This window comes from Embiotoca jacksoni, unplaced genomic scaffold, assembly GCF_022577435.1.
Source record: "Embiotoca jacksoni isolate LCO1_2020_lvr unplaced genomic scaffold, fEmbJac1.0.p SCAF_2, whole genome shotgun sequence".
Lineage (NCBI taxonomy): Eukaryota > Metazoa > Chordata > Actinopteri > Embiotocidae > Embiotoca > Embiotoca jacksoni.
In genome coordinates this window covers 23,828,996-23,841,756 of record NW_027185340.1, presented here as the reverse complement: position 1 = coordinate 23,841,756, position 12,761 = coordinate 23,828,996, and the positions used below count along the sequence as shown (strand labels likewise).

Genomic DNA, 12,761 nt, shown 5'->3' with positions numbered 1-12,761 from the left:
GCTCACAGACCTTGAATTAGCAAGTGAATTCATGAGATGAGAGAAAGCCATATGCCGTGTTCTCAGCCAGCGGCCCGGTGAGAGATGGAAGAACACAAACAGTCTCACACTGAATCAACACTGTTGAGGCCTTGAGTGTTCGGAAACAAAGCTCCAGTATCTGGTGTCCCGCGGCGAGGCGGAGCTCCGCTGCAGAGTCCACACAACCGTCAGAGATACACGCTTCATCTGGAGAGTCGCGCTTCACTGACACAACTCCACCTTCAAAATGTTTAACGGCACGGCTGGAGATTCGTTTCATTATCCAGTCATATATTATGTCTTCAACATCTACTCACAAAGTCTCAAGATATCTAGAAAATACATCTGGATATACTGTATGTGTGCCCACAGCTGACGTTTTGCTGTTGAACATTTGACATACGGAGATATAATCAATAACAAATGTTATTTATGGCCGTAGAAAACGAGGTGCTGAATGACCGAGTCGCTGAAGCTGAGAAATATCTGAGGTTGCAAAAGTCTTAAATGGATTTAGTTGAAATGTCAGTTGATGTGTGAACACTCAACACAGGTGAACTGTTGTTTGAAGCGGGAAAAAAAAAAGAATGAATTAGTCTTATGAAATGATAACTATAAACTGATTTAATCCATGTGTTTGTCCTGCTGTTAAACATCCCCCCTGTTGGGCTACAGGCAGACAGAAGTGACACGTGTTGAGAACTTATGTTGAACATGGTTTGGATCTTTAACGCTGGATTAACAGCAGAGTGAAATCTGCCACAGGACATCCAGAATCCTGCACTGCGAAGCAGGTTCAACAAACCCAGGATATCTTTCTGTTATCTGGCTTCAGTGAGCCGAACAAACGTAATCACGCCAAGCGCTGACCCGACGGTGGTCATCAACTCGCTTAAATCAACCCACGCTTTTCCAATTCAGCTCTGAACGCGTTCAAAGAAAAGAGACGGGGTTTGCAGCACATGACCAATCACAAACATGGACGAGTGTCCTGGCAGCACAGCAGCATATTTTACAATTAACTACAATATCAGACAATTACCACAAAGTTAAACACAGAATCCACATCCGCAGCTTAATAATACCACTGCCTCTTCATTAGAGCTCCAGTAAATCTGACAATAATTACCTTCCATTAAATTAATGTTTGGCTTAAATGTATTCTTCTATCATGTTAGATAATTTCAGCATTATTCTTTCAGTTGTAACCCCGGCAGTGTTAAACGAACCGGGGAGCAAATAACTCATTATAGAAACATAATTCAAAGCGATGTGTAGTCTTAGTTTCTTATAAGTACAAGTACAAAACTTTAGTGCTTCAATCAGTCTGTGCTGTAGGATGAAATCAGTATATAAAATATCAATCAATTGAAATCTATGAAATATTATCAGAGAAAGCCATAGAGGTACAAAGTAGGTGAGGTGAGAAATGAACCACCGTAACAGTTACACCTGAAGTTACTTCCCTCACCCCAAAATCCAGCTTCGTCGAACAGGTCTGAGGGGATCCGACAGGAAACACAACTAACCTTTTCCACCACTTTAAAATGGAAATGTTAACATCCCACCGATTATACAGAAGGGGCACACTCCCTAGCTGCTAGCATTAGCCACCGAGCTGGCCAACCAGCCTCATGCAGTGACACTGATTCGGACCCCAGCAGCAGTCGCTCTGCCGGCCTCTGCAGTCGTCTGAGTCTTCTCAAACAAGAACTTTGTCACATTGTAAGTCCCATTTCATTTATCGTCATTATTTGACACATAAAAGTAAATAAAACTGCGAGTACCAGTCGGTGTGCAACAGCCAACATGTGATTAAGAAATAAATGATACTTTAGAAGCATAACAAACTTTTATTTCATATATTTAGGGTTCAATCCTGAACTGAAAACATCCCCGGAACTTCAAATGAAAAGCTTCCCAGTGGAGTTTAGGATGTAAACAACTTGTGTTTACTCTCAGTGTTACTCATCAAAACCCACTGTGTATTCTTGAAATCTGGCAAACATGTTGAATGTCTGTTATCTCAATAGTAGTATTAAATGTGGATTGTTGAAGTTCCCAATCTCAATCAGTATGAAACAATTACATATTTGTGGCCTTATGGCCCCTTTATCACCATCCTGCAAAGAATAGTTTGTTTTGTCCAAACACATAAATATATGCTGTTTACAATCAGCCCGTTCCCGCAGCTACATCTCTGAAATCACTATAAAAGATACTTCAAATCAAAATATAGTTTCCATGCCAAAGTTCCTGGTGTCAAAAACGTCCCAAACACACCTCGCAGCTGCTTCAACCTGATTACAGCTTCAGTAACAGCTGCAGTTACCTTCTAAAGCAGAAATAAATCTCCAGTAAACTGTCTCCTTTTCTTTTATTGATTCAGCCTCCTGTGTGAAATTGCTGCTGTCTAATTTACCTGCTCTTCAGATGCGCTGAAAATAGAAACACGAACGAGGTCTTGGTTCCTGGAAGATTTTGGGGGATAAAATATATAAAAACTGAGGAAAACAGTAGAAACAGCAAATATTTGTCTTTTTGCTTGATAAACAAAGAATGATGAAAATAGCTGTCAGCTCACTTCCTGCTGACCAAAGGATGAATTATCTGATGAGCACTATTCAAATGGTGCCTGCAGAGAGACTGAACAACAAAACAGTCAGACACACTGGTTTTCCACCAATTACATGCGTTAAAAAGGCTCTCACCTTTCAGCTAATAAATAAAAGCGAGCCCTTCTCATGCTGTGTAACCCGCCTGCTTCACCGAGGGGATGTTTTTTTTCTTTAACACACCATATTCATTATTTCATTTTCCTGACTGTCAGCAGCCTGAGCTCCTGCTCGCCTGCGGACCGCACAGCCTCGGGTCCAAAACAACATACATGCCGACTCTTTTTTCTGCTGTTGACTTCCAGACTCTCCTCTGAGTATCTGCTGCTGGCCAGGTGCAACAAAAACTGTGCACCTTAAAACACCTCTGATTCTTATGGCCATATTTACACGTTTATGGTCGATTTTCCACAGTTGGACACAGATGTTAAGTTTTCTTCTTCTGCAGCCAGAAATGTATTCGGTGGGATTTCTGCCTAAACTGCACTCGTTCTTTTTCTGCACACTATAAACACACCGAGGAGGAATGTGAGGAATGCTGAGCTCCAAATGAAATCATGTATTATTCAAGTGAAGGAGGAGGGAAAAAAGAGGAAAAACGTCTCATTCTGACGACGATAAAGAGGTTAGGGATCACGTTGAACTGCCATCATGGGCCTTTAGCAGGAAATTCACTGGGCTGCTGTCAGTGTTATCAGTCTTGTCACGATCCTGAAAACAATGGCAATATACACACCACACACACACACACACACACACACACACACACACACACACACACACACACAACTCACTCCCTTCGTTTACTTCAGCAAGACCAGACCAGAGTGGGACGCCATGCTAGCAGTGAGGTGTGAGTTTAATTATGCAGCAGAGAACAACACTGAAGGATGAGTGAACATTTACTATTTTGTTTGCTGTAGTGGGACAGGAAGTGAAGTTATTCCTGACGGTGGCACCAGAGTAGCCTGGCTCCCGCTTGCGTCAACTCGGATAGGACGTGAAAGCAGCGAAAGCACGGCAGTGCACATTACTGCACGGACGCCATCTTTGTTTCCTTCTACGACCATTACTTGTCACTAAACGTAGACCGACACTGGATTTTTAGGGCCAATTCCGATATCAGGAAGTAATTGCGATACTGACATATAGGTGGAACGTTTTTTTTTGCAGTGATGCCTCAAATCTGGTTATCAAACACTTGTAATTGAGTCAGTTTATTGTCCACATTGACATCAGTGACTGGAACATTATGCTGTGTTCCAAAAGACATCCTTCCCTGAGTACGTTAACGAACAGTACGATACATGTTAGGACTCCTACTTGTGTAGTACCTCAATTTTGACAGAGTTGTGTTGTTTCAAACTGCACTGCTGCTCTGCACTGACTGGAAATAACATCAAAATATCTGCAGCTTTAATTATTTTACCCAGAAATGATTGTGATCTCGGACCCTCTGTTAAAGACAAGAAACACAATGGTGGCTTTTGTCCAGCAGCACTAGTAAAACAATATTTTTGTTTGGTATTCTCCAACAGCTGCAGCTTCATCGGACACCTTAATCTGAAAAGCCCCCTTCATCTACGCAGCCAAAATATGAATAAAACACATATTTTGTTTGGTTGCAGTTGCAGTTATTTAAAATGGCAAAACAGTCGTACCAGGAATTAGCTTCTTGCAGATTTAAATATTGTTTAGTGTCTGCGTTTAGTGTCATTAAAGACATGCCAGAAAATATGAGTGATTTAGAAACAGTTACAGAGTTACAAAGAGCTCTGATAAGTGTGTCCTTTAGCAGGTTAAATGTCTGTCCATCCACACCCTGATCATAATTGTTTACTCGATTGATGGGATCTTTATCAAAAACATCTGGTTTTGCTTATTTTAGAAAACAAATAGATCTAATACCGTGGTTTGTTTACATTCTTGTTTCCAGTTGTTGGTCCATGGATCCTTCATCTCAATGACATCATACAGGTCGTGAAAGACAAGCTGTGATTGGTCGGGGACTAAGAAGTACTGTTTAATGTCTCTCTGCCAAATCAAGGCGACGATTTATGACTACAATGTCCTGCCGTGACAGTGACCATCCAATGAGAGAAAACGATTGTGTTGTTGTCTGTGCTCCCTGCACCTCGCCTGAGTATCAAGTTGTGCCAGACGCCTCAAACTCTCCTCAGAACCAAACGACCGACCGACGATCGCCGCCTCCCCTGAAGTCTCACAGCCAACCTGCTAAAATGCTCCTGCAGTTATGAATGCAAAACAACAATGCAAGGACATACTGTTCACACGAACTAGATAGAAATCACACTGATAAATGGAGTTTTTCCTTCCTGATGACATGTACAGATGCCCAGCAGGCAGCAGTGAACTCTCCCTCAGCTGATGCTGAGCGTGAAGGAAGGGGGAGGTTGTTAGGGGAAGACCGAGCTCCAGAATGACTCACCCCTGGTATAATGGCTGGCTTCAGTTCCCGACAAGCAAAGCTGACGAGGGTGGCCCTGGGCTGGGGGGTGTTTGTGTGGGGGGTGGAGGGGGTGGGGGACGGGGGCGGCTGCTCGTACGATGCCAGCAGCAGCCGTGCCCTCGCTGTCGTAACTCCAGCTGTAATCAGCTGGAACCGAGCTTCAGCGACACCAGGACACGCACGTTCACCCCTGGAGGGGGGTAAGGAGGGGGGAGTGAGGAAGGGTGGGGGTACTCTTATCTGGAATCACATGCATTCGTTCACACAATGAAGTCCATTCAAGTCCAGCTGAAACACAAGCTCAGGCCCTCGGTGAAGTAAGGATGAAGTAAGAGTGATAAAACATCTTTCCTCCGCAGACTCTCGCAGACCTGCAGTTCCAGTTCGGCCACGTTAACGCCACTCACGCTGCACTTAATTAAATCTGCACTGCAATCATCCACGGTGCTGTTACTGCTGGAGTTACTGTGTGGTTTATCAAATGTCTGAGAGAGAGGACGACAGTCTGGACTGAGGTGACGAGTCAGCCAAACGAAGCAACACATGTTCGAAGTAAAAAGAGACCAGATACGATCTTCAGTCTCTAAAACCACTTGAGTGGGTCACAGATGTGTGCGTGAAAGAAAACTATTCTGCCGACCTTTTATTTCACGTGATGCGGCTCCACAAGACAGAATAGTGTCATTCACTAAAGTCACTCCTTCTTATTAGTTTTCTGGCGGTCCATCTGAAAATAATCCCATCATTAATTCGATATTAGGGCGTGTCTGTGGATCAGTCAGGTTTCTACTACAGGTGGGTGTGCTCGGGTTTCCAATCAGATGAAGTCAGATCCACCACTCGCTCCTCTCCAGCTCGTCCACACGCGGTCACTTCTGGCTCCAAAATAGCAAGATGGCGACGGCAAAAATCTGAACTGGAGGCTTCAGAATAGGTTCACAACCCAGTGACCCACATCGCAAATGAGCTCTCATTCCAGCATTTGTATACACGTTCAGATTAGATAAGTGCTTCTACCATTTAGTTCCACATACAGTAAGTCTGCCTTTTTGTTTCATATTTCTCACACTTGAATTTAGATTCCTGGAACTTGATGAGGATCATGAAACTTAAATATATACCTGTAGTTCAAGATATTTCAGGGGTTTTTTTTGCACTTGGTGCATTTCTTTTGTTTCTTAGTTTTAAATAGTACATGAAGGCATGTATGACTGAACTATTTGCAAAAAAGGATGTTGAATTTCAGAAATTTGGGTTGGGACTTAATTATTGATTTATTTAATTAATGAGAGAAAAATGTGGGTACTGAGGATAAACCAGTTGAGAACCACTGACGTGAACTTAATCCAGCTCGTCACTGGTGCTAGTGTTCTCTTTTTTTTTAGTTGTTTAGTTTTGTTGCTCAGGATGTTTGAGCAACACGTGGTTGTGAGGACATTTCTTTGTTTATTTATGGGTATCTCTTCAACACTCAAACTCTGGTGGTATTCTAAGTTAATTTTATTGTCATCAATTTCCATGAAAACAACCAAACTGTCAAGTAACTGATCCTAAATGCAGGTATGGTGTTTGTATCTGCATGAGTGAGCCACGCTGCTGCACTGTTCCCTCATTACCATGAACGCACACTGTAGTTTATTTGTATTTGTTCCCACATACACCGTTCTGCTCTGTGAACGTACAAATGTATGAATCAGTGAGAGTAGTGATCTATGCAGAGCGCTTTGAGCTCCCTGTGAGTTTGAAATGTCTTACAAATAAACCCGCCTTGCCCTCATTCTTTTCTAACATAAATTAAGATAAGATCGACACCACTCACAGCTGCAGGCTAATATTATCTTAGCATAGCAAATAGACTGCCTCCACCTGCCTACCGCCCACCAGCACCTCCAACGCCCCCATATTAACACAGACATGTAAAGACAAGCTGTGGTAATAAACTTAATGAATGACCTTCCATGTTGCACTATTTCCATCAAATTTGAATGGATTTTCATTCTGTTGACAAATGAGAGGAAATCAGGTTCAACAGTGTCAAACAACAGAGTACGCTTTGGAAGTGAAGCACCAGCATCTGTGGTCCTTTTTAACCTTTTAAGACCAAGAGGCCCCCAATTGGGGGCCGGGGAGAAGACTTAGCAAAACTATTATTAAAATATGGACATATATACTGATATTTACACATCTGAAGAAATCTCACAAGTGTTCCATTACATTACATTACATTTCATTTAGCTGATGCTTTTATCCAAAGCGACTCACAATAAGTGCATTTCAACCACGAGGGTACAAAACCCAGAACAACAAGAAACAAGAAAATAAAATTTGTTTTCAAGAAAGCCAAACTACAAAGTGCTATCAGTAAGTGCCATTTTAAGCTACTAAAGTGCTAAAGTGTTCCCTTTATTATTACACCAACATTATTCACCTTGTGGTTGCAGAGATATACTCTTTTTATTATGGGTATGCAATTTTCAAGCAGAGGCCTAAAAAAATAGTTGTGTTTTTAAAAGGTAAAGAATTGTAAATTAATATTTCTTAAGGTCAGTGGCGGTATTAAATGTGTATAAAATTAAAAGTGGTATCCAAAGTTTGTTGCTGTCGATGTGTCTATCTGTACATTAGGGTAACGGCAAATAACAGAACAGCCTGGTGAGTACCGAGACGTCACTGTACTCTAGTAAAGCCTTTAAAAGCAGGTAGCAACAACACAATGACGAGCTTTTACCAAACAGGAGTTGACAATAACTCTGCACCGAACCGCATATTCCACCACGTGTGCGACGCGGCTTCGTATCCCACCGGCGGCGTGTCAGACGGTTCGTCTGCACGTTTTATCTTCCTTCCTCATTCGGTCATGTTTCCGTGATTTCTTGTGCTTCTATCGTGAGTAAATATTGTCAAATGGCTTCATTTTTGTCCATTTTGTGGTTATTGTTGTCATTTCCTACTTTGTGCTGCAGCCTACAGACAAAGTTAAAACAACCTGCCGTGTTTTAGTCAAAAACACTGTCACTGTCAATTTTTGCTTTCCAATGGTTTTTTTTTGTTTTTTTAGTATTATATTATTTGTGTGATATATGGTAACCATTTTAGAGTTTTATTTTGGTTAATGCATGTTTATATAAGCGATACGAACATATTAGAGCCGAAAGGATTAGTTAATAACTGATTACTGGATGGACAGAAAAATAATATTTATCAATAACATAAACAACAGGTTACACAATTATGAAAAACTGGGTTGAAGTTTAACACAAACAAATGTGAACGCATTAGACGTGCAAGTATTCAGTTCTTCTCACAGGTTGTGGGACTTCAACTGGAAGAGCTCCAGCTCCTGATGTGTCTTTGTTGAAAGTCTGATTTAATATTTGTCGGAGTCACTCAGTCAGTTAGCTGTTGAGCTAACGACGGTCCTTTAAAACGTTTTTCTCTGCATCACTTTTCAAAATGTTTTTATAAATGTACTTTTATGCGTCTGCAGAGCCTCTGTTGCTTTTTTGTGAATGCAGTGTTTCCGTCACTGGGACTGATGATATCTGTCCACACACACCTGCTTTCTGATTCAAAGGCAGAAACCTCGTAATGATTCAGGATTCTGATTTAAAACATGGTGAGTCGGCGCCGCGATGAAGGTTCATCTTTTCTTCCTTTTCACACTGCTGGGGTTTGTTCAGCTGTGTGTTGGTTTCTCTTACGTAAACAAGATCAGAGTCTCGACCAGCTCTCTAAACGTGGGCACAAATCCACTCACACCTAACATATGGCATTCATGTATTATTCAGCATGAATATCACGTCGGGGTAAACAACTCTTGATGGTTGTGATGCCACATCCATCAGAAAACAACTGCTGCTGTTCAACGTGCTGCTGAATCACCAAACTGATCCTCGTGTGATGCAGGAAGTCTCTTTGAGTATCAAACTAACTTCACTGCTGGACAACTTGCAGCATATCATCATTTCCAGGTTTGCTACAAACGTGTACAATTATATTATTATTTTTCAGTTAACTTCTTTGTATTTTTTAAGTTGTGCTTTTCCCTCAGCAACCATTGGTTTCTATTTATTGCATCACAACAACATCAACTCGCACACGGCTGATACTTGCTTGCTTCCATGTTGTGAGCAGTTAAACACTGTTTTCTGATTCAATAGGTAGGTAGGTAGGTATTTACTTTATTAATCCCCGAGGGGAATTTTCTTTTCGCTACAGCAGCATACAGAAGCAAAAAATACAGCAAACATTACGAAAGTTTATACAATTACTCTTTTTATACAATCTGAGTAAAAACTCGTCCTAATAGATTTAATTCCAGCGATGTCCCCACTAACTCTAATCACAGCATTGAAGATGCTTTGTAGCACATTATATCAATACCATGTTATTTTTAACCAGATACCTCAATATCAACATTTTGAAAATATCGTATTGACTTTTGGTGCTTTCGCAAAATATTTACTCAGAGAAGACAAACCTAAGTAATTTGGATATAATGACGAAGAAAATAATTAACACAACAGCTGGAACAGTCTGGTAAGTTCAGAGAGTTACATCACTTTACTGTAAAAGACTATTAAACATTACAATACCCAACATTTAAGACAATATCAAGGTATTGACATATCTATCGATATATTGCCCAGCATTAAGAAAAAGGTCAAAACAGTGAATATGTTTCTATTCTTATAATGTTTGATGAGTCTTTTAGATGTTTGGATCCAACATGATGCACTTTCAAAATGTTGATTACACACGATAGTCTGCCGGGTGGCGTTCTTTGATGATTGTCAGCTCCGATGGGAAATCACGATTCTGCCGTAGCATTAATCGCCGGAATGCAAATTCAACCCATCTTCACAATATTTCAGCAGTTTCCCAATTCTGCTAAATTCACACAGTTTCCCTGCAATTAATGTGCTCAATAGAAGCACTGCTGAAGGCATCGCAGCAGCCGCTCTTAACTAAACCTGCTTTATATCTCCTCATTTACAGTCAGTGAGGCTCTTCATCCTCACAGCATCAAAACAAACCACGAGAAAAAATGAAAAACTGAAGTAAAATGATCTATGGCAAATATGATCTTATCCTTAGAGTCAATCTAATCCAACCTTTTTTTACTCTGAGCGATACTTTGACTAAATGAAACTGTTCGAGAGCTACTCATGTAACATTTATTCACGCAGCTGAGCTCCACCAAACCAGCTGACAAAGCTCCTTTCATGTGAACATATCGACACACATACTCAGCCAGCAGCTCACCAGCTACCAGGTAGCTGGTTGGAGCCCTTTGGTCTAATCATTGGGAACATGTTCATTTACATGAGTTAACATGTTAACTATGATTTTAAAACCATTTAAGAGACTTTGTTTTTCAGGAGATGCAGTCTGTGTATTGTATATTGGTAGGTGCACTGGTACTACGTAGGTAATAGTGATCTCACTGCAGCTGCAACATCCAAACTTCCCCACATGGGGGATAAATCAAGATAAATATGTTTCAAAACAAAACAACAATAACAAAAGAAAAATTATTCACTTTCTTCACTTGCAATTGTTGCCAATTCCTGTAATTTTACTGCAACAAAATCACATTAAATCCTCGCAAATTGCTTCACAGTTTTTGAGAAAAGTTGTTCCAAAATCAAGTATTTTGATCCCAACAGTCACGAAAAAACCTGCAAAATTCAGGAGGGACTGATTTGTGTTCAGGACAGTTTGCAGAGCAACAAGTTGTGACTGGAGTCTCTTATCGTGCAGCGGTTGTCAAGCAAGAACTGCACAGTGGAACGATTTAGTAAAAATGCCCGTTGCAAGCCGCTACTTTCCAGATTTTTAGAATTGAAGACAAACGTTTGAAATGACAAATAAAACCCGGTCGTTTAGGAGGCTGCAGGGAGTTCATGCGTTTGTCAAACTGTTTTGTAAAAATCCCTTAAATCCCGACAACGGAGGCGGAGAGTTAGCACAACCTATAGAGTCGTGGTAGTCATGTTGATGGAAACTATGCCAGGTTGAAATAAACAGCAACTATCCTTGTATACAGAACAAACCCAGCCATCAGATAATAACACAAAACAATAATACATCTGGATACTTGGACTCAGCTTTTCTTTCCATCATAGCATCAAGTCATCTACCCGTGAAATACATACGAGAAACACTCATTTTAGCATCTGATCCATGTTCATGTCACAGCAGGACTTCTGGTTGTGTGTCATCACCTGCATGACATGAAGTGGAGCCTGCCAACGTTTCCAGGTGGCCTCGTTCTTCAGCTCCACATCACATTACAACAGCACACACACTGTGTTTCTCCTCTTTTATCGGCATTTGAATTCCAGTTTACTTTCCCTGGTGAGCGTTTGATGTTTTCAAGCATCTCTTGAGTTCAACGGGAAATGTTGACTGTAACTTCACCACAAATGAGCTCAATGTAAACAAAAATATAAACAAAAGTTGCTGACAAGCCAAGACTCAACAACATGGGGGAGGCTGCGGGACATGACATAATGTGTGATTGATAAATGTTTTGCAGAACTTGAGTAAAGCTGGTTGAAGCCCTGAACTCCTCAGTGGTGACCCGACAGCTGGCTGTGAAGGGGATGGTGATGGTGATGGTGATGGTGGGGAGGAAGGTGACGTCCAATCCTCACTGGAAATCACTGTTGTTTTTAATTCGATGTCATGGCAACCGGTGCCCACCACCACCAGCACCACCAGCACCACCACCACCAGCAGCAGCACCACCAGCACCAGCACACAGTGGGCTCAACATCTCACGGTTATTACGGCTTCACGCGGCTTTTAAACTTCAGACCGATTGTAAAAACACTTTTCATGACATCAGAGGAGCAGAAGAGGCGCAGCGGAAACAACCGTGAGTGTAGTTGTCCAGCAGACAGGGGAGTTACACCCAGAGACGCTGCACCGGTCCAACAAACAGCGAGACAGCAACAAAAAGACAGTTAAAGTCGGAGACAGAGGACTCGGGAAGACTATCAAAACCAAACCGTGTCGATTAACCGTCGATGTATCAACTACAACCGCAACATACGCGCCACTGGAGCAGGATTCAGACGGAGAAAAGTTGCAGCTTGTAAAAAAAAAATGTTCTCCCCCTTAAAAAAAACAAAACCAAAACGTTTCCAACAGACACGGAGGAAGATGAGGACCAGAGGAAGATGGCAGCTTACCTGGCGGAGTCTTGTTTTTGTCCGATATATAAAAGCGAGAACAGCCGAGAAGGCGCCGTGCGTTCAGGTCGAGCTCTCCCGGCGGAGGTCCTGGATGTGTGCGCGGATCCACCGAGGGCTCCTGGAGGAAAGCAGCGGAGCTCCGGCTGATGTCACCGGGACGGGGAGGGGCCTCACCGGGATGTATTTCCATAAGGACGTGATGTCACGTCACCGGTTCAACACGGCTCTGACTGAGCACCAAGCAGCTACGATGACATCTGCACATACTTTAACCACATTCAAATGTACTTCTAAATATGTATTCAATATTATATCATTTATAAATGGATTCTTTAAAAATATTAACAGACAAAACTGCCTTGAAGTGTTTTTATCACATAGGCTATTTATGATTATATTGGTTTTAACAATTTAATATCAATTTGTACGTTTTTGTGCTAAATATTGCAATGA

General features: G+C 41.6%; 1 protein-coding gene across 2 annotated transcripts in view; it reads right to left on the bottom strand.

Moving 5' to 3' along the window:
• The window catches only part of LOC138201546 (SH3 domain-binding protein 4), a 43,677-nt gene extending 31,214 nt beyond the window's left edge, over positions 1-12,463 (bottom strand). Inside the window, exon 1 of one of the 2 annotated variants that reach the window (XM_069155139.1) lies at positions 12,306-12,463. The gene's annotated coding sequence lies outside the window, so the exon portion shown is untranslated. Of the gene's footprint in view, positions 1-5,085; positions 5,129-12,305 lie in introns of those variants that run through there. The other variant, XM_069155140.1, reaches the window with a different exon arrangement.
• Positions 12,464-12,761: the final 298 nt, after the last annotated feature.